A 24,384-nucleotide genomic window follows, 5' to 3' on the forward strand; every position below is an offset into this window, starting at 1 on the left:
AAAAATAGGATTTCACAACCACACAGTAGTCAACTTCCTGTCATTCCTATTTATCTATTAAAGATTGCTGGGAGGAGCAATGTGGCATTGGGGAAGGCTTGCCTCAAAGATGGAGGTGGGAGAGAAAGGCAGGGAAGAGATGAGGGTCCCAGTTCCCATCTTTTGGGATCTTTTGGAGGAGGGGTATCAGTTAGTTAAGGGTGTTTGTTAAAGGATGTTATCACTAATAACAAAGAGGCTATGGCTTCCACTCCCCATTTTTTGCCTCAGGAAGAGATTACTTGAGGATGCCGCTACAAAACTTGAGCTATGGTAGCCAGCGTCCAAGATGACTGTTCACCTTCTTGGGTAGTCCCTGTTGGGAGACAGTTCTCCTGGAGCTAGTTATGGACTGAATTGTGTGCCTCCAAAATTCGTATGTTAGAGCCCCAACCTCCAATGTTACTATATTTGGATATAGGGCTTTTGGGAGTTAATTTAGGTTAAAGGAGGTCATCAGTTGGGGCCCTAATCCCGTAGGATCAATGGCCTTATAAGAGATTTCCCTCTCTCCTCTCTCCTTCTCTCTCTCTCTCTCTGCCATGTGAGGACACAGTGGAAGGTGGCCATCTGCAAGCCAATGGGAGAACTCTCACCAGCTACCAAATTGGCCAACACCTTAATCTTGGACTTTCCAGTCTCTGAAACTGTGAGAAATCAAGTTCTGTTGTTTAAGTCACCCAGTCTATGATATTGTGTGATGGCAGCCCCAGCTGACTAAGACAGAGATCTCACATTTTAGCATGATTTGTGAGCAAGGTACTGACTGTCTTTTGTTCTGGGCTCCGTTGTCATGGATGTTTGTGTGGCAAACCCCCTGGAAGACAGACACAGTGTCCCCCTGCAGGGTGAAGAGCAGGCATGCTACTGCCCATGGTAAGAGATTTGGGTCCCCTAATCAGAGTGGCTCTCCTATAACACAACTCAGTGCATGTGCAGGTGATTTCTAGCCCTCTTCATGCTAATCTGTGGCCATTGGGGCTCTGTTATTATAATTCGGGCTATCGCTATTGCTGTGAGTAACAAACTTCTTCTGATCTGTCGCATGTTTTCTGCCAGCAAGAAGCAGAGGCAAACCAACTTCTTAGCATGCAATTAGGGTAAAATCTCAAACCCTGCACAGTTCTAGATAATCCTTCCCTACACTGACCCTTTTGGCCAGTAGAATACCATGGAAGTGATGCTATGTAAGTTCAAGACCAAGTCATAAAAGACAATATAGCTTCTGCCTGGTTCTCCTGGGGTGCTCACTCTTGGATCCCAGGCCCCATGCTGTGAGGAAGCTCCAGATGCCTTGAGGAGAGGCCCACATAAAGAGGGACTGACAGGTCTCACCAGCTTGTCAGAAATTTGAGTTAATCAACTTGCAAGTGGACCCTGCAGCCCCAGTCCAACCTTCAGATGAGTGCAGCCCCTCAACATCTTACTGAATACTCAGGATAACTAAGCAGGAATTCCCAGCCCAGCCTGGTCCTAGATTCCTGACTCGGAGAAACTGTGAGAGATATTAAATGATTACCGTCATCTTAAACCATTGCATTTGGAGATGATTTATTGCACAGAATAGATAACTAATACATAGGACATGGGCCTCATCCCCTCAGTGCCAGGTGATCCAGCAGAGGGGAAACTCAAGGCTTTCCTGAGCTTCCATGCAGTGTGGAAGTTGGGGTAAAAGCCAGCAGACCTGCCACAGGGCCTCCGAGCCTCAGTGTCCCCATCTATAAAATGGGGGATGCAAATAATAGCCCCTTCCTAGGAATGTGGGAAACATTCAGTGAGATAATCACGTAAAGCACTCAGCTTTAACTTTTGTGTATAACAAACTCTATTACGTGCTTGTATTGCTTTTGTTTAATTATTTTGAGAGGTTAAAAATCAGAGAAGTCAAAAAAATAGCATAATAATCACTCAAAATCACCAGCCAGATTAACAACAAATAACTTTTTTGTCATGTCTGCTTCAATTCTTTTTAAAACTCTGCTGTTAAATATATGCATGTGTTCTCCCTTTGAGAAGTGAACCCAAACATTGAAGGTGAAGCTGAGAGCCTCCTGGCTGGTCCCCAAGTCCCACTTCTGCCTCCTTTCCCTGGGCGGGACTCAGCAGGAGTGTGGCGTGCTTACTTCTGGTCCGGCCTTTCTCCCAGCGTTGGGTGGTGGGCGGCCGCATCTGCGGAAGCTCCAGAGAGTCAAGTACGCCACCACCGTTGGCCCAGATGCAGAGAGATGCCTGGGGAGCAAGGCAGCGGGAGGTAAGAGGAAGAGAACAGGAAGCATGGGCAAGAGAAACCCGAAGAAGGAGGCCCCACCAGCTGCCCAGAGAGACAGGGAGCTAGAAGCTGGGCCAGGCTTGCCATGGGCTATGGGGGCTGCTATGGCTTCCTGACATTGGGTTAGTCGCTGTCACCTGCCACTCTCCAGCTCGGTCGCACACAATCCCACAGAGTCACCTGCCTACGATAAGCCACACACAATGATTGTTGTCCCTCTATCAGTTGTGCCGTGGGGTGTGACGTCACGCGCGATGTCACATGACACGTGCAGACCCCTCCCCGCCCGGAGCCCTGCCCACGGGTCTCCCTGCACGTTGTGTGCTGTTGGGGCCTAGGTTGTCTGGCTCAGCAGCCTGGGCCCTGGCCCTGCCTCTGCCAGCAGGACCACCATTCACCGTCCAACTCCAGGAGCTGGGGAGGCCGGGGAGCTGCGGAAGCAGAGCAAATCCAGAGAAAAGGCTTTGTTCTTTGTGGGCAGGTCATTAGGGGGAGCCGGAGCCCCTCTGCCAGCCCCTCCCCTCCAACAAAGGAACAAAACAGCAGCTATTTTTAGATTCGTGTCAAACTCTCCCTCAGACCCTGGGGTGGGGAGTCCCGTGAGAGAGGCATTTGTGAGGGCTCTAATGAGCGGCGGCAGACTCTCCAGGCAGCTGGCCCCCATCTCCGCCAGGGGAGGAGCGAGCCCCGGATGCTCCTCAGACAAAGAGAAGACCAAGACAATGAGAACAATGCCCAGGCTCCCGGACGCTGAGCATCCCCCACTCTGGAAGGCAGTCCCATTGGATGCAGGGCATGGGCGTCTGGACACTCCCTCCCTTGCCGAACCCACTGGCACCTCCCAGGCCCCGTTTCCCAAAGAAGGCTACCTGGGATGAGAAGCTTGCCTGGGATGGGCTCTTCCTACTACACAAACCTCATGAGGTGGGAAGCCTGAGAATCATCTAGATCTAAGAATGAATCCCAGCTCTGCCCCCTACAGCTATGTGGCCTCAGCTCTCAGTTTCCTTTCCTGTAAAATGGAGATTAATTCTCACCTCCCAGGATTACCGTGAAGAGTCCAGAGATAAGAACTGGGTTCATGTTCACAGTTAGGTCCTCGGTCAGCCCAGGAGCCCTGTAAGCTCCTCGTAGAGCAAGGGCTTTGTCTTATTCAGCACTAAGCAGGAGAGCACAACACTCGGCTTGGCACACATTAGGTGCTCACTAAACTTTGTTGAAAAGGTTACTAAGAGTCTTTACCAGTCTTCCGCCTTATAGGCTTGCCCCAACTTTCCAAGCCCCTCTCCCAATGTCCTCTCAAAAAGAAATTTGCGCTGCTAGGACCAAGCCACTGGTCAGCAGGTGAGTCAGCCTCCTGGACTTGGAGCCCTGTGCTGCAATGACAGAGTCTGGCCACCAGGGGGCGCAGTCTCTTAAGGTTTCAGCACCAGGCCCGAGTCCTTTCCGCCACTCAGGGGCCTGCGGGGCTGGAGACGGTACCACCCACCAGGTGGGGTACCTGTCCTCTCCCTCAGGTGGAGATTGTGGGGCCATTCTCCTAAAACACTGGAGAAGCAGCATTACCACCAAGCCTGTCATCTCACAATGCTTAGAAAGAAATGTTTCTTCCTTTGGGTCTGCCCTGCTCCTTCCTCTTGCCAGTGTCCTGTCCTCATAGCCTATGGGGACCCATTGCTCCCTAATGCTTGCCCCACCAGAATTCAGGACTCCTTGTTCTATCACCTTCCCCTCCTCAGCCAGAGAAGCCCAGGCCATCAGGTCCTCAAGTTGATCTGTTTCCCACCCCATTTTACAGATGGGAAAGCTAAGGTCCACAGAACAGAATCCCTGTCTCAAGGGTACACAGTGAGGAGGTAGCTGGGTCAAGACCAAAACGTAGGTCTTCTTTTTTGACTTGTCCACCTCACTCATGAATTCTTTTCCTATTGTTTCAGGGGAAGGAGACAAAGGAGAAGGAAGATGATCTTTGAGGCCTTCTTATTCTGTTCCAGATCTTTGGCCTTACACTATACCTGCATTATTCCATTGAATCCTCCACCAACCCCTTGAATAAAAAGTTCTTATTTATATTTATGGATGAGGAAAGTGAGGTCTGATAAGTTTGCCTGGGTTTCACAGCTAAACAAAACAGCGCTGGTGTTTGTCCCAGGACTGATTCCCAAACCCACATTCTTTCTGTTGCATTAGGTTGAACCATATAAAATTGCCATTCCCATACGTCAAAGTTTTTCAAATATCTGGAATGCTTAAGCTTAATGTTATGCAGAGGAGACTCCCTTATCCTAAAGGAAGGAGCCATTAATTGGAACATTCTGATGGTGGGGTAAGAGAAGAATCTTTTTGGGAGCAAAACCTCTCAAAGAGATGACTGTTGCTGGAGAGATTGCCCTCCCCCCAACCCCAAAGCCCACGTCAGGACAGTGGCCAGATGGCTCTAGAGACCCAAGTTCAGTGACCTCTGGCCACAGAGGGGTCATGCACCCTGGATAAGAGGAGATTTGGGGGAGGATCTTGAAGGGGGGATATGGCTTCTCTGGCTATGTCAGAGAGGCCCCTCAGAGGAGAGACAAACCGACATGGTAAATTTAGAATGTCACAGAATGCCACAGAATATCATGGCTAGAATGCCATAGAATGCTGTTGAATGTCTAGGAATGTCGTAAAATGCTCTGGAATGTCAATGTCACAGGATATCGTGAATTCTTGTAAATGTCATAGATTGTTGTAAATGTCAAGAGATGTCACAGAATGCTGTAGGTGGTTGTAAATGTCATCGAATGTCAAGGACCAACCTTCCATGTCATCATCGAATGCTGTAAGATGGCTGTAAATGTCATGGAATGACTTAGAACGTCATCCTCGACTGTGGTTGGTGGTTATAGAAATGTCCGCATCACAGAATGTCATGGAGAGTTTGAGCCAGCTGGCAAGGACTTTGGGGATTGTCCAGGTTCAGCTGCTCATTTTGCAGGTGGGAAAACTGAGGCCCAGAGAGGGGAAAGGGCCTTGTCTACTAGAGCTCACCCAGATAGTCATTGGCAGTTTCAGAATCGACATCTGGGTCTCTGGACTCCCAGCCCAAGCAGCCTCCCCTTGGCTGAGGCTCGTGGGGACTAATTAACCCTGTGATGGAAACAGTGGTGCCCAGTGGGTATTCAGCAAAACTCTTGAATCTGGCTGGCACTAGCCTGTCGGGATGGGGAATTAACTCCACAAGTGTGGCATTCTGGGCTGGAAAACGAAAAAATGAGTTCTTTGCTAAACTTTGCTAAATCAACAATGGCCCTTGCTCTGCAGCAGAGAGCAGGTGGGTGTGTTGGGGGAGCCCCCAGAGGCCTCTCCCCGACCCTGTGCCAGAAAGGTGCCTCCAGGCTGTCTCAGGAGCCTCACCTTGCGGAGCCAGGGACTCAGAGGTGTCCACTCTGGTGGACAACACTTGGTGGAGGCCCTGGGGCCAGGGAAGCTAGGTGTGGGTCTGAGAGGCAGGGCAACAAGAGGGGGACCTCAGAAGGAGAACATCTGATGCCACACTGGGCCTTTACAGCCAGATGTGAGGCAGGAAAGATGCCATTTCAGTTCAACTGATAGCAGCGCCTGGGATGGAAGTTAGCAGAAAGAATCCAGAGTCCTTCTTGGCAGGTTTATGGAACTGGGAGCAAGACGGCGAGATGAAATTATCTTCAGGAGGTGCTCTTCCCTTGCCTCCACAACCAACAGGAGACTCTACCCATAATAAGGTGCTCTCTGCTTCCCTCCATTTGTCCCTAAGCCTCTCCCTGCCTCTCCCCGCCCAACACACTTCTCCCCTCATGTAAAGATTCCCAGAACTAGCCCTCCCCTCCTGTCTCCTGGTGGTATGAACCACCCTGCAGGTCCTCTGACCTACATGAATGAACCAAGCCCTGGAGCTCCCTGCCCTGTAAGGGCAAGTGAAACAGGGAGAATTCCAGGGCTCTGCCCACATCCTCACTGATGCACAGTCTCCTTCTCCTGGCTACTGGGCTAGAGACCTTTCTGGGCGCAAAACCCAGAGCCATCCCAGGGCGTCCCCAGCCCTGAGGGGAGAGTTGGCAGCGGTGGCAGAGAAGATCCCTCTGGCAGGCCTTGGAGCTGGTCCGGGCTGACCACAGCCACCATCTCAGCTGGACAGGGGAAGCTTTGCCCCTCTAGGCTGGGCTGGCAGTGACTCTGAACATTAGGCATCCACCCTCTTAGCAAAGCCTTCCCTTCTCTCTGAGAGTTTGCTCCCTGCAGCTGTAAAAATAACGAGGTCCCAGCAGAGCCTGGTGGCAGAGCTGAGTTCAGGAAAGGGCACAATGAAAGAATGTGCAGGAGGAGAAGCGGGTGGAGGGGCTCAGGCAGGGACAGGCCACGGTGACTGGAGGGTCTGGGGGGAGTTCAGGGCCATGGAGGACCACAGGGGGAGCAGTGGGGTTAACCTCACCCTTGTCCATATTAATGAAGATTTTCCAGTGGTGCACACACACTTGTGTTACTGGAGACTATGCTTCCATGTGGGGACATGTGTGCCTGGGTGTTGTGCTTGCCCCTGGGTAGGCATGCACCGTCTGCCTGTTGGGAGTGTATGGATGTGTGTGAATCTAGATATGTTTCTATGTAGATGGGTGTGATTGTATGGGTATATATGTGCATATCTTAATATGAATATGATGGTCTCAGCATCAGCTGAAGGAAGACATAGTTTAAAAGACAAGGAGAGTAGTGTTTAAGAGCTGTACCTAGACTCAGGAAGATCTGGATTCAAATCCTGCCAGTGGCACCTTGGGCAGGTGATTCAGCTTCTTTCAGTTTTTCTATCTGTAAAATGGGGAAAATATTAGTCTCCACCTTCCCAGGGTTATCATGAAAGTCTAGTGAGACAGGGAATATAAAAGCGCTTTGTGAACCGTAAAAGGCAGGCCAGGATTGGGAAAAGACAGGTGTGACAGGATTGCTGCAAGACCTGAGGATAAATATGGTAATGATACGCAAATTGTGCATGAGACTTGTGTCCGGAATAAAAGAATAATAGAAGAAAGTGCCAGGTCCCCTGTGTACATGTTGGGGATAGTATTTATTGATGTGCCAATGTCAGGTACATTCCCTACCCTTGACGCTGCTCTCCAACCACCATTTGTCAACCTGGTTCCCAGATCCCAAGTTTGAAGAATCAGAAGAATGGGTATAGAGGATGGGAGCAGAGAGAAGGAAGGAAAGGTGAGAGATGAGAGGTGAAGACAATCTACATGATAAAGAAATGGGAAGCAGGGAGGAGAGAAAAAGAGAAACCCAAGGGGCATCCGGGGATTTGGTGTGTGAAAGGTGGTGGAACAGGTGTTAGTGGGGGTGGGGAGGAGAGAAGGACAGGTGAGGAGTGCCGCTGTGAATTCTAGTCTGGATTCCTTTATTGTTCTTAAAATTCAGGTAAAGGCTGGAATTATTTTTTTTTTTTAGTTTATTTATTAATTATCTCTGCACCAAATGTGGGACTTAAACTCATGACCCCGAGGTCAAGGGTCACATGCTCTTCTAAGTCAGCCAAGCACCCTTGGAATTCTTCTCAATTCCCTATTTAATGGCTGTATTTTGTGTCTTTGAAGCTGAATCTGTGCTGAGACTGGACCATTTGGGGCTACTGCCTATATAGTCTGATTGGCTGTGTCCAAGGAAGCTGGCCCACCACTGGCCAGGAGAGCAGTCTGGAGAAAAGAGCCATTGTGAGCTGGGCAGATCCCTCCAAAAGGCGTCTTCCAATGAGTGGCACTGCTGACCCTTGGTGCCAAGGCTTCCTCCCTCAGCAGGTGCTTCTCTGTCCTCTAGGGAAGCAGATGGAAAAGCTAAAGAGGATCTCGGGGCCCAGGAGTAGGGCCACTTGGGACTCCCAACCTCATCTGCATAGGTCTCTGCCTCAAAGAGCTTATATTCTAGTAGAGGAGACCGAAGCCATAACTCCACGTTGCATTGTAAGAATAACAATAAAGGCATTGCTAGGCAAGGGCGGAGGGGAGAATGTGGGCTAATTCACCTCTAATTCACCTCAGCAGAGAAGGGGAGCCACAGAGGTGGTGACATTCAGCTTCAGTCTTAAGGGCGGAGCTGGAGAGTGCCAAGCGGACCCAGTGGAGAATTGTGTTCCAGGAGTCAGGAGCTGCTTGTGCAGAGGAGAGGGTGTGTGAGGAGCCTGGGAGGTAAGGGAAAAGGCCAGGGTGATGAAGTGTGGGATGTGAGAGGGAGAATCCAGAGCAGAAGGGGCAGAGGAGATGCACAGGGGACAGAACATCAGAAGCCACATCAGGGAGGCCTTTAATTCTGGGATAAAGAGAGAGGATTTATCTTGTAGCAATGAGGAGCCTTGGAACCATGTGGAAGGTTTTAGCCAGGGAATAATGGGATCAAGATGGCATTTTTTTTTTAAGAGCTGATTTTTTAAAAAAAGAAAAATTACTCAGCCTGCTGGGTAGTGGGTGGGACTTGGGAGGAAAGATTGGAAGAGGGAAGTGCCGTGGGCAATGAGATAGTAGCTACCCTCCATCAAACTTTAAGCGCATTATTTCATCTTACCTTCTCCACAACCCGATGTAAGATCAGCATCTCCATTTTACAGATGGAAAAACTAGGACTCAGGAGACGATGTGAATGTCCTCAGGTCACACAGCCTGCAAGCTCCTAGATAAGATTCCAACTTACCTGGAAGATTCTAGGTAAGAATCTGGGAGATTCCAGCCCAGCCCCGGCTGATGCCAGAGCCCTCCTTCTCAGTCTCCACGACTGGATCCAGGCGGCTTGGGTTCGAATCCTAGCCTCACCGCAGCTCGTGACAGCTGCCATAATGGGGCAACGGACGTGAGAGGTCTGGGCCTCAGTGTCCTCATCTGTAAAGTGGGGCTAATAATAGCATCCACCTCATGGGGTTGTGAGGACAGAGTGCTTGGCAAGGCGCCTGCAGGCAACACACTCTCACCACGGCAGTGTCCTGGCAAAGCATGCGCCACCCGCCATAGAACCACAGAGGAACCATCGGCTGAGCAGAGAGGCCCGGGCAAGGAAAGCGCCTCAGGGGTGGAGAGAAATGGGGAACTTGGGAGACGTAGGTGGTGGAATGGGTGGCACCTGGGAGGGGGAGGATGGGGAAGGAAGAGCAAAGCTGTGTCCTTACTCTGTCCTGGTGGGGGCGTGGCGCGGGAGGGTGGCAGTTCTGCCCACTCATTTGGGGAACCTGGAGGCTGAGCAGGTTTGGGGAGGATAATGAGTCTGCGGCTCCTGTGAGCCCCCGCCCCCCAACTCCAACCTCCAGGCCCCAGCCCACTCTGCAGCCTGGGAGGAGACCCAGGGGCTTCCTCTCGGTCTTGACCCTCACTCAGATAAAGGCCTACTCTAGGCTGAGTCTCCAGGGATAACTCCGCTCGCCTGACAGAATCTAGGGAGCTGGCCGGGTCTCACCAAGGCCAGCCAGAGGCTCTTGTCCCCACTGGAGGCCGGCTCTTCGGTCCAGCCTCAGAGACTCTCCCAGGGCACTGCTGGACTCCCGGCAGAAATCCGTACTGACTGTGCCTATAACCTCCGCCAGGAAAATACTTTGCTTGTGTTTGCAGGTATGGATGGAGGTGGTGCACAGCTTCCATGCTCTGGACGTGCCACCCTCCCAACACTCTGGAGCTCCTGTCGGTGCAGACATGAGGAGTAGAGAAGCCAGTGCCTGAGGGGGAGGCTCTGGGTGAGTGTTCCATGAACATGGGCCACTATGAGCTGCTGGGGGTGAGGATGTGCCTGTGAGAACCACACAGCCAAAATGAGGGCTGGTTGGGACGTGGGGACAGGTGGCACGGGGTTGGCATGGTGACCGTATGTGCTTTATTCTTTTTTCCCCCTAAAATAAAATCGGCTTTAAAGAACTAAAAGTAATAGTTATTGAAATGATTCATTGGAAACAAAAAGGTTCACTGTGTAAGATTCAGACAATACAGAAAGGTAAAAGGAAACAAAGGTTAGGAAAAAACCCCACCTTTTAAATATAAAATAAAACATAGAGACAGAAGCCACAGCAAGACAAATGTACAGCTTAATGAATTATAATAAACACCATTGTGACCACCACCTGGTTCAAGACAGAGAACTTGGCCAGCCTCCCTAATGCCTCCCTGCACCCCGCCGGGCCACAACTGCTTCCTTACACCCCAAAATAACCACTATCCTTATTTTTATGTCAATCACTCCTTTGCATTTCTCTGTGGTTTTATCACCCAAGTGGAAACACTTAGACACCATAGTTCAGTTGGCAATTAAAAAACATTTCCTATGTCATTTAAGTGCTTTTAATCAGGAGTCCCCTTGAGATTCTCTTTCCAATTCCCTCTGCCCCTTCCCCCACCCCCTCCAGCCCAGAGCTGTCTCTCTCTCTCTCAAATAAATAAATAAGTCTTTGAAAAAAAATAAGTGCTTTTAATCTATAGGTTCCCCTCCTCCCTGTTCTTTTCCTTAAAATATGTCTGTTGAGGACGCTGGCTGTTTGGCCTGTAGAGTTTCCCACAGTCTGGATTTTGTCCAGTGCAGTTCAATTTGTCCTTTGTCTTCTGCAATCCATGCAAATTGGCTTTATTTTTAATGGCTGTATCATAATTTGTAACCCATGTCTTCTGATTGCCCAGCTTGTTTTTTCAGATTGCTATAATGAACACCATTAAGATGAACACATCCTCGAATCTACCCCTTTGCCTGCTTGTGGATACTTTGTTCTGATGGGGCATGGTTGGGAACACTGGTCTCTCCTTGGGGTTAGCCTATCCAGCCCTTGAGTGCTGTATCAGCAGCCTCAGCCCACCTGCAGGCAGGGCTACAACCTGTCAAACCTGGAGCCTGGAGCTCCATGTCCTCACACCCTTTTTCCCACTCCCCATCTGAGTTTGATTCACTCTGTGCCACCTGGAGACCCTTTCCACGTGGTCCAGCTGCTAGCCCTTCCCCACCAGCCCATATTGCTGAAGTCTCAGCAGCTTTCGGAATGGCCCTACCCAAAATACAACATGTGTATTTTTCTTAGTATGTGGTTGAGGTATTTACATACTGAAAAAATGCAACATAGCCAAGCTATTCGTGGCCCACCATATCCGCTTGACCCACCTCTAAGTTCAGCTGCAGCTATGGTGGCCACTTAGGGATTTTCCAAGGCAGCTGGGAAGTCTCAGGGAGTTAACAGTCCTGTGGTCAGCTTCTGCCAATAGGGGGAGGGGAGCCAGAGGACAAATATCTCTGTCCACTGTCCTTTCGAGAGACAAGTTTCAGGTGCATTCTACACATTTCCTTAGAGATTTCCCAGCAGACTGCCGGGTCGCTTGCCCAGTCCAACACACACCCTTCCCTGGCATTTCCTCCCCCTGTCTCCTTCCCCCTTCTCCCTTGCTCCAGTTTTGTGATATTACCTCACCATGAAACTCTTGGTTCCCAAGTCCTCGACTCGGGCTCTATTTTGGAGGGGACACAAACTAAGATATTAGAGTCATATTTTGTGAAGTCACAGCCTGGTGACTGAGCTAATAAGAATTCTCCAGAAGTGGTCAGCTTGAGAACCCCCACCAAAGGAGCCAACACTCACTGGACCTCTACACTGAAGATGGTCTCCTGTGCTTGAGAAACACGCTAGAAATTAGAAACACCTTCTTCCAACCTGAACAGATTTGAACCTTCTGGAAAGAAGAAAACATAGCACTATGTTTAATTTGCCTGCTCCCAGGCAATGGCACATAAAATGGCCATGTGGAGACCCAAACTAGAAGAGAGACCAAGGTAAAGTGCCTGTGAATCCACCAGGAATAAGTCACCAGAGAAGAGTTACCTTACATGAGGCTCAATGAAGTCTGTCTTTTTTTGTGATTTTTCTATTACTTTCTTCGTTTCAGTTTTGAACTAGGGTTTTTTTTAAGTTCCTTTGACAAAAAAAGAATTATCTTTAAGCCTAAAAGAGTTCATTTGATCAAAAAAACTCTCTAAAAAGTCAATGGGAAAATGGACCAAAGACCTGAAAAATAAATCACAGTACAATAAAGACAAATAGTCAACAGGAAATGAAGACATGTTCTTCCTTTCTAGTAAACAAAAAATGCAAATTATAATGACAAAATACTACCTTTTCCTATCAAGCTGGCAAAGATTTTAAGATGTTCAAAATGCCTAGGGGCACCTGGGTAGCTCAGTCGGTTGATCGTCTTACTCTCTATTTTGACTCAGGTCATGATCTCAGGGTCATGGGATCGAGCCCCACATCGGGCCTCATGCTCAGCATGGAGTCTGCCTGGGAATCTCTCTCTCCCTCTCCCTCTGTCCCTAACCCCACTCACATTCTCTCTCAAATAAATAAATAAATAAATAAATAAATAAATAAATAAATAAAATCTTTTTAAAAAATAATAATTTTTAAAAAATGACTGGACAGTGTGACAGACTACTATTTACTCCCTCAAACACATCCTTTCTTTCTGCCATTGTAGCAGAGTTTTAGGTGGGTATGTGGACACACAGCTACAGACTACATTCCCCAGGCTCCTTTGCAGCTAGGTATGGCCATGTCACTAAGTTCTTGCCAATGGAAGTGCTAGAAGGGATGTATTTAATTTTAGTTTCATTTGTTGTACTAGTCAGGGTGCCAGGGTCACAGTGGAGAAGAGATGGCACCCTCAAATTGGGTAAATTAAGGAGAGCTAAATATAAGGACAATTGCAAAGGTACTGACAGAGTGTAATAAAGAATTTGGCTGGCCTTTGTCCTTGCTTCCTGGGAGGTGACCACCAAATCCTTGGAATTTTCTGGGTAATAGGAGTGTCTTTGTTATTTATGATAGGCCCCTCAGACCACACCTGATGGTTTATGCTAATTAGGTGACTTGTGGTAGACCCCAAGAAAGTGTATGCTAATGAGATGACTCAGGATGGAGACTGACCATTCCAGAAAGTTAATCCATATGATTAGAGGGTTGGGGCTTTGAGTCACATGACAAAGAAATATCCATTAACCAGCAAGGATCTTTTCAATTGAATTTAATGGAGGTCCATATAATTCTTTGTCATTCACCCTTCCCAGTACCTGAATTTGGTTGTGATTTCCTGTCTCTGAGACCTGCTTCATCCTCACTCTGTCTCAGGAGGGCTTCAGGTTGAAAACATTAGATTCTCACTTCCCCCCACACACACCTTCACTCATGGTTTGCAAGATGCTCTAATGTTCACCACATCTCTGATTCTGACTCCCACAATTACCTGGGTTCTTGTTTGGTTAGATCATGTCTCATAACAAATTCTAACACTTCCCTTTCAGAATTAGTTACTTCCAAACTGTTCTTTTCTCATCCTTAGCATAGTCTGGGTGCTGTTTATTTACAAGGTGCATCTCTGGCAGCTAAGGGAAATTTGGTTCATGTGAACAATGGTGGCAGGGTGGGAAGTGGCAGGATCCAGGCACCTACAGGGAAATGCAGACTAATTTTCAGCACCAAGGAGAGCTCTGAGGGAGCTGTACTCCAGGAGGATGTGCTGACAAAAGCCTTTTACCCTGAGAAGCTCATGAATACCCCTATAGGTCACAGCCACAGGGAAGAATTGTATATCCCTGGGGCATCAGATGGTTTCATTTTTTATGCTAAGTGTATAACGAACTGGTGGTGACTGTCCAAAGTACTCTATTGGAGAGAACTGTAAAAACTTGTATAGGTTCAGCAGGAAATTGTTCTGAGATTGATTAATGATGTCTGCCACAGGTGGAAAAGCAGTAAGCCATGAGATGTTTGCTATTTGCCAATTCCAGTCTAGCCCTTAGGATACATACAGAAATTGTATATATGTTTTTCCATATCTATCTTTTCCTTTTAGGTTTACTCTGTTGTTTTGTGTGTGTGCTTGGGGGTGGGGGTTTGTTTTTTAATGAAGGTTTTCCTGCCATGAGATTATGAAAATATTCTTTTACTTTTTCTTCTAAAACTTTTATAATTATTTTCAAAATCCCATGTGTTTCATTGGTCCATTCATATCTTTCCTCATCAATACCATAATGTTTTAATAACTATAACTTTGTATTTGGATAGCTTATAGTTAAAGTCTCCATTGTTCTCTTTATAAAGTTTCTTGGCTGTCCATGTACATATTTCCTCCTCCAAGGAACTTTAGAATCAGCTGGAACAATTCCATTAGAATCTTTTTTTTAGGGGTGCCTGGGTGGCTCAGTTGGTTAAGTGTCTACCTTCGGCTCAGGTCATTATACCAGAGTCCTGGGATCGAGCCCTGCATTAGGCTTCTTGCTCAGTGGGGAGCCTGCTTCTCCCTCTCCCTCTGTTGCTCCCCCTGCTTGTATTCTCTCTCTCTCTCTGTCAAATAAATAAATAAAATCTTTAGAAAAAAAAAAGATTTTTTTTTTTTAAAGAGGGAGAGATGGGGGAGGGGCAGAGGGAGAGGGAAAAAGAGAATCTTTTTTTTTTTTAAAGATTTTATTTATTTATTTGAGAGAGAGCACATGAGAGGGGGGAGGGTCAGAGGGAGAAGCAGACTCCCTGCCGAGCAGGGAGCCCGATGCGGGACTCGATCCAGGGACTCCAGGATCATGACCTGAGCTGAAGGCAGTCGCTTAACCAACTGAGCCACCCAGGCGCCCGAAAAAGAGAATCTTAAGCAGGCTCTATGCCCAGCATGGAGCCCAGTGGGGGGCTCAGTCTCACAACCCTGAGATCATGACCTGAGATGAAATCCAGAATCAGACGCTTAACTGACTGAGCCACCAAGGCACCCCAAAATTCCATTAGAATTTTAATTGGTATTGCATTGGATTTACAAACTGATTTGGGGAATTTTTTTTTTTTTAAGATTTTATTTTTTTATTTGACAGAGAAAGACAGCAAGAGAGGGAACACAAGCGGGGGAGTGGGAGAGGGAGAAGCAGGCTTCCCGCAGAGTAGGGATCCTGATGTGGGGCTCAATCCCAGGACCCTGGGATCATGACCTGAGCTGAAGGCAGATGCCTAATGACTGAGCCACTCAGGCACCCCGGGGAAAATGGATTTTTTGTGTGTGTGATATAAAGTCTTCTCCTTTCGGGATGCTGTGTGTCTTTAAGTCTTCCTTTATTTACATCAATAAAATTGTGTACTTTTCTTCATAATGCTAACACATTTCTTGATAAGTTTATTCCTGGGCACTTTATATTTTTTGATACTATCATAAGTGGGATTTTCCCTCTGAAATGTTGTAATTGGTTAGTACCAATGGCTCAGAAAGCTATTGATTTTTGTATGTTGTTCTTATGATTGCTTCTTTACTAAATTCTCTTATTAGTTTATGATAGTTTTTCATAGTTTTCCTCTTGGATTTTCTACTTTTATTATCTTCAAAGAGGTTTAGTTTTTTTTTTTTAAGATTTATTTATTTATTTTACAGGGGGAGGGGCAGAGGGAGAGGGAGAGAGAATCTTTTTTTTTTTTTAAAGATTTTATTTATTCATTTGAGACACAGAGATACAGAGAGAGAGAGCACAAGTGGGGGAGAGGCAGAGGGAGAAGCAGGCTCCCCACTGAGCCAGGAGCCAGACGTGGGGCTCGATCCCAGGACCCTGGGATCATGACCCGAGCCGAAGGCAGACGCCCAACCATCTGAGCCACCCAGGTGCCCCGAGGGAGAGAGAATCTTAAGCAGACTCTGTGCTGAGTATAGAACCTGACATGGGGTTCGATCTCATGACCCTGAGATCATGACCCAAGCTGAAACCAAGAGTCAGATGCTTAACTTACTGCACCAGCCAGGCACCCCTAAAGAGGGATAGTCTTAATTTCTCCTGAATATTTGAAAGATATTTTCACCAGGTAGATAATTCCAAGTTGATAGCTATTTTTCTTTCAAAACTTTAATGATGACACTCTAAGGGCTACTGGCTTATGTAGTTTTGGGGAGAAGTCTGCTATAGTTCCATATTTGTTCTTTTGTAATGTAATGTGCTTTTTATCTCTGGCTGCCTATAAGATTTAAGGTTTTTCTAGTCATCTTTAATTTTCAGCAGTTTGAATATGATGTGACTCTCTCTTTTAAAAAAATGTTATCCTCCTGTGTTCTGAGCTTCTTGGATATGTGGTTTGGTGTCTTTTATTAATTTTGGGAAATTCTCAGTTGTTATCACTTCAAATATTTCTTTTGACCTGGTTTTCCTCTCTCTTTTATTTCTGGGATTTCAGTTATATATATATTAGATAATTTGATATTGTCCCCCAGCTTCAGGTCTTAAGTTAGTCCTTTTGCCACTTTCTGAAAGATGTAAGAATATCACAGCAGCTTAACTCTATTTACCACTTCATGATCTTTTTGGTATTGTCATATATTTTACTTTTACATAGTTTATAAGTTCACAACACGTTTGCCTCATTGTTCTTATAAGCAGTTTTTAGTCTTATGCTTATCTAGTTTCTTCATTCTTCATTCTTTCCTGCAGTTCCATGCACCCATCTGGGCTCCTTTCTCTAATCTGAGAAAGCTTTCTTTAGACTGAAGATTTTTCTTTAGTGGTTCTTATAGTGCAAATGTTCTGGCAATGAATTTTTCAACTTTTACTTTTTTTTTTTTTTAAGATTTATTTATTTGACAGAGAGAGAGATAGTGAGAGAGGGAACACAAGCAGGGGGAGTGGGAGAGGGAGAAGCAGGCTTCCCACCAAGCAGGGAGCCCGATGCGGGGCTCGATCCTAGGACCCTGGGATCATGACCTGAGCCGAAGGCAGACGCTTAACGACTGAGCCACCCAGGCGCCCCATCAACTTTTACTTATTTTAAATGTCAGTTTTAAAGGCTACTTTTGTTGTGTATAGCATTCTATGTTGACAGGATTTTTTCTTTTTTTTTTTTTTTTCTTTCTACACTTTAAAGATTTCATGCCATTGTCCTCTGGCTTCTGTGGTTGCTATTGAAAAGTCAGCTGTCTTACTATAATTCTTTGATGGGAATGTGGTAATGTGTCTCTTCCCCTTCTGGGTCTCTTTCCTTTTTAAGATGATCTCTATGCCCTTAGACATGTTTCCTTGTTTTAATCTCCTTGTAGTTTGCTGAACTTCCTGTATTTAGGGGTTACTGCCTTTCCAGTTTTGAAAAGTTCTCAGGCATTATCTCTCCAAATATCTTTTCTGCCTCATTTCTTCTTTTCTCTCCTTCTTAAACTACATTACACAATTATAATAGATAAAAGGGAGAGAAACTCCCTGTTTCCATTGTATCTCAGATGTCTTTGTCTCTTTTCTGTGTATTGCATTCTGTCCTTTTCTCCATGCTTCTATCTGAATATTTTCTTCTGACCTATTTTCCACTTCACTAATTACCTCTTCAGCTGTGTCTAAACTGCTGTTGAGCCCATTTAATGAGTTTTTAATTTCAATTTTCATATTTTTATTTTATTTTATTTATTTTAAGTTTTTATTTATTTGAGAGAGAGAGAGAGTGTGTGAGCAAGGGGAGGAGCAGAGGGAGAGGGACAAGCAGACTCTATACCGAGCATGTGGGGCTTGATCTCATGACCCCAAGATCATGACCCAAGCTGAAATCAAGAATCAGATGCTCAGCCGACTGAGCCACCTAGGTGCCCCCATATTTTTATTTTAGAATGCTCATTTGATTATTTTTATAAATTTCAATTATCTTGAAATTCTTCATCTTTTCATTCATCTTGTCCATTTTTTCAATGATTTAGTTTAACACGTTAATCATAGCTTAATAATTCCTTGTCTTATAATTTCAGTATCTCATCAATCTATGGGTTTTCTTCTATTTATTTTTTCCTATTGATTATTGGCCACATTTCCCTGCCCCTATACATGTTTAGCAATTTTTAAAAAATGTTATGACACACACTATGTATAAAAGAATCATAGATACTCAAGATGAAGGTTTACCCATTCCTCTGTTAGACAAATAAGATGGAAGCTGATCAGTTCAATACAATGAGGACTTGAGTTGGATGAGGGCTGAGTTGCACTTTTAGTAAGTCTCAGCCTATCTCTGATTTATTCATGTTTTTTGGATATGGCCCTTCTAGGCTTTTGATTGAGAGACTGGAAGGTTTCTGTCTCCTCATCCCTAAGTGACTGAGAGATCCCATTGCTCTCTTTGGAGGTTTGACCTCTTGATGGAGAAAGCACCAGTGCTGAGGTCATCTCCTCTCTCTAGTGGGACCACGTACTGTGAAACCACAGATTTCACATCATGTTTTAGAAGTTTCTGGTCCAGCCAGTCAGCCTCCCACACAGCACAGACCTCAAAAACTCTTCTGTGGGGACACTGCATTGTGAACATCTACAGTTTCCACCCATCACACTGGTCCTACAAGACCAGCAAAAGCTTTGCTGTGTTCTCTTTGCTTCAGTAGCACCTCTCAGCTTGAGGCAAACAAGATCCTCAGGCCAAGCCTAGAATTGGGAGATGCTCCCAAGGCTGATCACCAGCTCCTCTAGGAAGGGCTCCTCCTTCTCTGGATTTTAGCTCATCTACTCCTCATTACCAGCTCTGTGATGGTTTTAATAATATGATTTTGCAATTTATCTCTTTTTTCCCCTAGTTAATGTAGTGAGGGCCTGGCCTGCCATAACCACTATATCCTACTCAGAAAGAGAAATCTTCTTTAAACACATATTTAAACTTGCACTTTATATGTCTAGAGATCCTCAGGATCTAGATCCTCTCCTTGAACTAGTTAAAAAAAAACACTCTCGGGCGCCTGGGTGGCTCAGTTGGTTGGGCGACTGCCTTCGGCTCAGGTCATGATCCTGGAGTCCAGGGATCGAGTCCCACATTGGGCTCCCTGCTCAGCAGGGAGTCTGCTTCTCCCTCTGACCCTCCTCCCTCTCGTGCTCTCTCTCATTCTCTCTCTTGCAAATAAAAAAAATTAAAAAAATAAATTAAAAAAAAAAAAAACACTCTCACACCCCATCCCCACTCCTGAATACATTACACATTGAGATCACCTGGAGTGTGAGTTCCTGGGTTGTTACTGTTGTCATTGCTGTTGCTGCTGCTGTTGGATTATGCATTCAAAATTAGACTTAACAACAAAGTTTTACTGTTTTTTTTTTAAATCACTATTTCCCATACCCCATGTCTTTTTTGGTCTTTTTTTCATTTTCTTTTTCTTTTATGGCAGTACATTCTTGAGTAATTCTTTTAGAGAGTCTGTGAATAATATATTCGTTCAGAGAGACTCTGTCCAAAATATCTTTGATCCCTCCCCCACTCACTCTTGAAGGCTAGTTGAGTTATACACAGGATCTTAGGATCAAAACAATTTTCTCTAGAAATTTGAAGCTCTTTGTCCATGGTGTTCCAGTGTTGCCAAATAGAAATCATTTGCCAATCTGAATCTTATTCCTCTGAGAATAAGCAGTGCTATCCCCTCTCTACCTTTTAAGACTTTTCCGTCTGAAATCTTATCACTGTGTGTCAGGAATGAATCTTTCTCCCTCCATTTATATTGCTTAGCATTTGATTGATCCTCTCAACTTTAAGACTCTTGACTGCTTCCAGTTTTGGGAAATGTTCTCCTATTGATTGATTGATTATCTTTCTCTCTCCATCTTCTGCTTATGAAACTCTGACTAGAAAAATGTTGAAATTTCTGTATCTAGTTTCTATATCATTTAACTATTTTTTCATTCTCCACATCTCTCAGTCATTTTACACCACAGTCTTAAGAGAATCCCTCAGCTTATTTTTTTTAAAGATTTATTTTTTTATTTTGGAGAGAGGGAGAGAGAGAGATCATACTCATGAGTAGGGGGAGTGGCAGAGGGAGACAATCCTCAAGCAGATTCCCTGATGAGCACAGAGCCCACCACAGGGCTTGATCTCATGACCCATGAGATCATTACCTAAGCTGAAACCAAGACTCAGACATTTAATCAACTGAGCCACCCAATGGAGCCACCCAGCCAACTGCCCCATCCCTCAGCTTATTTTTTTTTATTTGACAGAGAGAGAGAGATAGTGAAAGCAGGAACACAAGCAGGGGGAGTGGGAGAAGGAGACGCAGGCTTCCCGCCGAGCAGGGAGCCCAATGCGGGGCTCGATCCCAGGATGCTGGGATCATGACCCGAGCCAAAGGCAGATGCTTAACTGGCTGAGCCACCCAGGTGCCCCTCCCTCAGCTTATTTTTAACTCACTAATTCATTATTTCAAAAGCAATTTAGAAATATTTCAACATAAAATATATTTAAAAGTATAAAGACTAAATAATATAACAAACACACCAGTACACACTACCCAGTTTTAACATTTTGCCCTATTTGCTTTATATTTCTATTTTTAAGCAACTAAATATTGTCAATAAAGTTGAAGCTCTTTGTGTTCTCTTCCCAATTCCAGTCCCCTTCTTTTCTGTCCATAGGTAACAACTATGTTGAATTTGGTCTTTATGATTTTTAAATTAACTTTTTATTAAGGTATTATTTGTGTACTATATAATTCACGTATTTTTAAGTGTGCCATTTGATGAATTTTGGTATTTGTATGAAATTGTGTAATCACCATCACAGTCAAGATATAAAAGAATTCCATCACCCCAAAAAATTTTCATGTGCCCTTTGGCAGTTGATCACCTGCTTCTACCCTGGTCCTAGACAACAACCTCTTTCTGTCCTATAGATTTGCCTTTTTTAGAATTACATATATGGGATCAGATGTGCATATTCTTTTATGTTTGGTTTATTTCACTTAGCATAATATTTTTGAGATTCAGCCATGTTTTTGCATGCATTATCAATGTTTAATTACTTTTTATTGCTGAGTAGTATTCCCAAGTATGAATATACAACAATTCATTTATCCATTCACCAGTTGATGAACACTGGAATTACTTCCAGTTTAGGGCTATTCTGAATAATGCAACTATGAACATTTGTGTTCAGATCTTTGGGTGGACATATGTTTTAATTTCTCTTGGGTAAATACATGAAAGTAAAATTGCTACGTTACAGGGTAAGTGTGTTCATAACTTTATGTTAACATACTGTTTTCCAGTTGGCTGTGCTGTTTTGCATGCCCACCAGCAACCTATGAGAGTTCCAGTTTCTCCATATCCTTGCCAACACTTGGTATTGCCAGTCTTTTTAACTTTAGTGTATGGTGGTTCGTCATTATTATTTTACTTTGCATTTCTCTAGTGACTAATAAAGCTGGGGATTTTTAATGTGATTATTGCATTCATATATCTTCCTTTTTGGAATTTCTGTTCAAATCTTTTCTCCATTATTATTGGATTGTTTGTCCTATTATCACATTGTAACAGTTCTGTATGTATTTCAGATACACATTTTCCAATTTTAATGTAAATTTTCTTGAAATATAACCATCAATGTTATACTGAATGCATAGAAAAGGTGTATACTATTGTTTTCATGTTTTGACTTTATATAATAGATATTGTACCAATCTATCATTCCGCAATTGCTTTTTAGTCACTCAGCATTATATTTTTAAAATTGATCCCTGTGGATACATGTAGCTGTAGGTGCCTGTTGCATAAGATTCTGTAATGTGACCAAACCACAGTTTTTTTATCCATTCTCTGTTAGCTTATGGGTTGTTTCCAATTTTTTCTAATTGCATCAAACAATTCTGCAGTGAACACTCACATAATTCCTTACACACATGAAAAAGTTTCTCTAAGCTTACACCTAGGTGTGGCATAGGGGCTGCATGTCTTTAAATTTATTCCAACTTTCCCTTTAGCTATATTTTGTACTATTCAGCCAACCTACTGAGTTTTAAATTTGAACAATTATTTTAAATTTTCAGGATCTCTTAGTGATTCATTTTAGTAACAGCCTGTTCTCAATTTATGGGTATGATAGCTTCTCCAATCTCCCTAGGGATGGTAATTATACTATTTTAAAGTCTACTTTTTGTTTGTGTTTGCCCCCTTAAGTCTATTCCCTTGAGTTTAAGGTCTTCTGTTGGTTAAATTTGATTCCCCTCTTTCACAGTGTTGATTTTCCTGAAATGCTTTGGCATTCTTGGTTTTCTTCGGTGATTGGCTCTATCTGCCTGTCTCTGAAGGATGGTTTTGACCGCAAGAGTTTGTCTCTGGTAATCACTGTGGAGAAGTGTTGTCAGTGGTATGTGATGGAAGCTGGTCTTCTTCCCACTTCCCAGTGTGTCACTAGATTCCCCAGGGCATGTCCTTGACTCTTAGACCTAAATATGTCCACTCATTGCTCTGGCTTATGGGTAAACTCCACTGCCATTAGCTGCTCAGCATGAGCAATAGGGGGTGGGGAGGGGGAGTTGGTCAGGAATAGGCCAGCCTGGCTGCTTCACATGCAGCTTCTCATTCGCTCACTCTCATGATTGCACTGGTCCCCTGCTGCTCTGTGTATCCTGTGGTCCTGTTGACTCTGAGCTTGGAGCATTCCTGGAACCAGCCCATCTTGCACAGTGATGTTTTCCTTGTGTGTTTTGGGCTATGGGCTCCTCTGTCAATTCAGGCCTGCCTACTTTCCATCTTTCAGGAATTCCAAAAAGTTTCTGATCCACTGAGAACTTTCTTGTTTTCTACAACTGTTACAATAGTTTATACACTTACATCAATACATATATTTTTTCTGTTATAACTGGAGATTTGGGGAGAGATGACTGGACCCAGTCTGTCATTTTTATCCAATCTCCCATGCTTCTTAATTTCTTTCAATTCTATCTTCCTTGGATCTCTCTGACCTTGGGTCTCCATGGGTCTCTCTGTGTCTGTCTTTGGCTGTGGTTCTGTGGCTATGTCTCTCTGTGGCTCCATTTCTATTCACGTCTTCCTCTATCCCTGGTTTCTCTAAGCCTCTGTTCCTCATCATTCCCTATTCTTGGTGGCTGCTCCCCATCAGTGGGAGGCTCTGGCCCCCGTGGCTGGCTGGCTCTGGAGCAGTTTGTGGGTGGGGGAGCCCCAGATTGCTGCAACGTGGAACAAGGATTTCCAACACATGCTCCCTCTGGCAGCCTGCCACCACAGCTCACTGCCTGCCAACATCACACTTCAACTTAAAGAGGGAAAACTGCCAGACCAATGTTTTAGCTACAGCCCCATGTCAGGGTTGCATGGGGAATCTCACAGCAGCCCCTGCCAGAAGCTTGAGCTGTGAGGGGATTGGGGAAGGGGCTCGGGGCTGCCTGGTGTTGGTGGGGGGTCCTGGCTGCCACCCTCCCTGGCCTCACTGGTTCTGAGTACCAAAAAGTTGCTTGGGACCTACTCTGGGTTCTTCCCTTCCTAATCCACTCCTGGGCAGGTAGGTAACCAGTGGTCCTGCTTCCTCTCTCCATTGTCTCTCCCTGCCCCATGGCACCCACGGTGTGACTGCCTCCTCCACCTCTGGACAAAGTAACCCTGGGCTGGGAGTTGAGGGAATGGTCTGGGATTTCGGAAAAGTCAGTGGAATCACTCTGGTTTTAATGGTCAGGAGTCAGGAAATGTCAGAGATCAGTGTAGAAGTGCCCACCTTCACCAACGAAGAGACAGCCATTCCTTTCAATGCAAAAGTTCCATTCTTTTCTAGGAATTACCCCTGCCAGCACAGAAGTGCCCATCCTTGCTAACGTAGACATGCCCATCTATAGAGGCGCTTGTTCTAGCAAATGTAGGGCTTCCTATTCATGTGCGTGTAGAAGCGCCCCATATGTACCTGTGTGAAGCACCCTTCCTTGCCAATATAGACCCACTAGTTTTTCTTTCAAGATAATCATACCCATTCCTGTCCCTGGGGACATTCCCAGCCCAACCACTGCAGATGCTTTCGTTCTAATGGATGTAGAAGCACCCACAGCTGTAAGCTCCATTCCTGTCAATATAGAAGTGAACTCTTGCTAACTCCCACCAGGACCCAGTTTAGATGTCTCTTCTTGGAGGCAGCCTTTCCATTCTTCTAGTGAAGATGCATCCTCCCTGCATGTGCAGAGGCCCTCAATCAAGGCAAAGGGGAAATGTGCTCATCTCTAGTACAAGAGTACTTGGTCAGTGCAGTGCTTATTATTTCTTTCAATGTGGATTTCCTCAGTATTCCAGCAGGGATAAGCCCATTCCAGACTTGGGGCAAT

At 45.3% G+C, this 24,384-nt stretch overlaps 1 long non-coding RNA gene across 1 annotated transcript; it reads right to left on the bottom strand.

Moving 5' to 3' along the window:
* Positions 1-1,968: 1,968 nt before the first annotated feature.
* LOC145717121 (uncharacterized) lies at positions 1,969-12,649 on the bottom strand. The gene is made up of 3 exons (XR_014140153.1): positions 8,340-12,649; positions 7,054-7,132; positions 1,969-2,271 (listed from the first exon to the last, which is right to left on the bottom strand). It is a non-coding gene; the product is annotated as an uncharacterized LOC145717121 (long non-coding RNA).
* Between the last annotated feature and the right edge of the window lie 11,735 nt (positions 12,650-24,384).

The sequence above is a fragment of the Leptonychotes weddellii genome, chromosome 14, assembly GCF_054177405.1.
Source record: "Leptonychotes weddellii isolate Sample4059 chromosome 14, ASM5417740v2, whole genome shotgun sequence".
In the NCBI taxonomy this organism is placed as follows: Eukaryota; Metazoa; Chordata; class Mammalia; order Carnivora; family Phocidae; genus Leptonychotes; species Leptonychotes weddellii.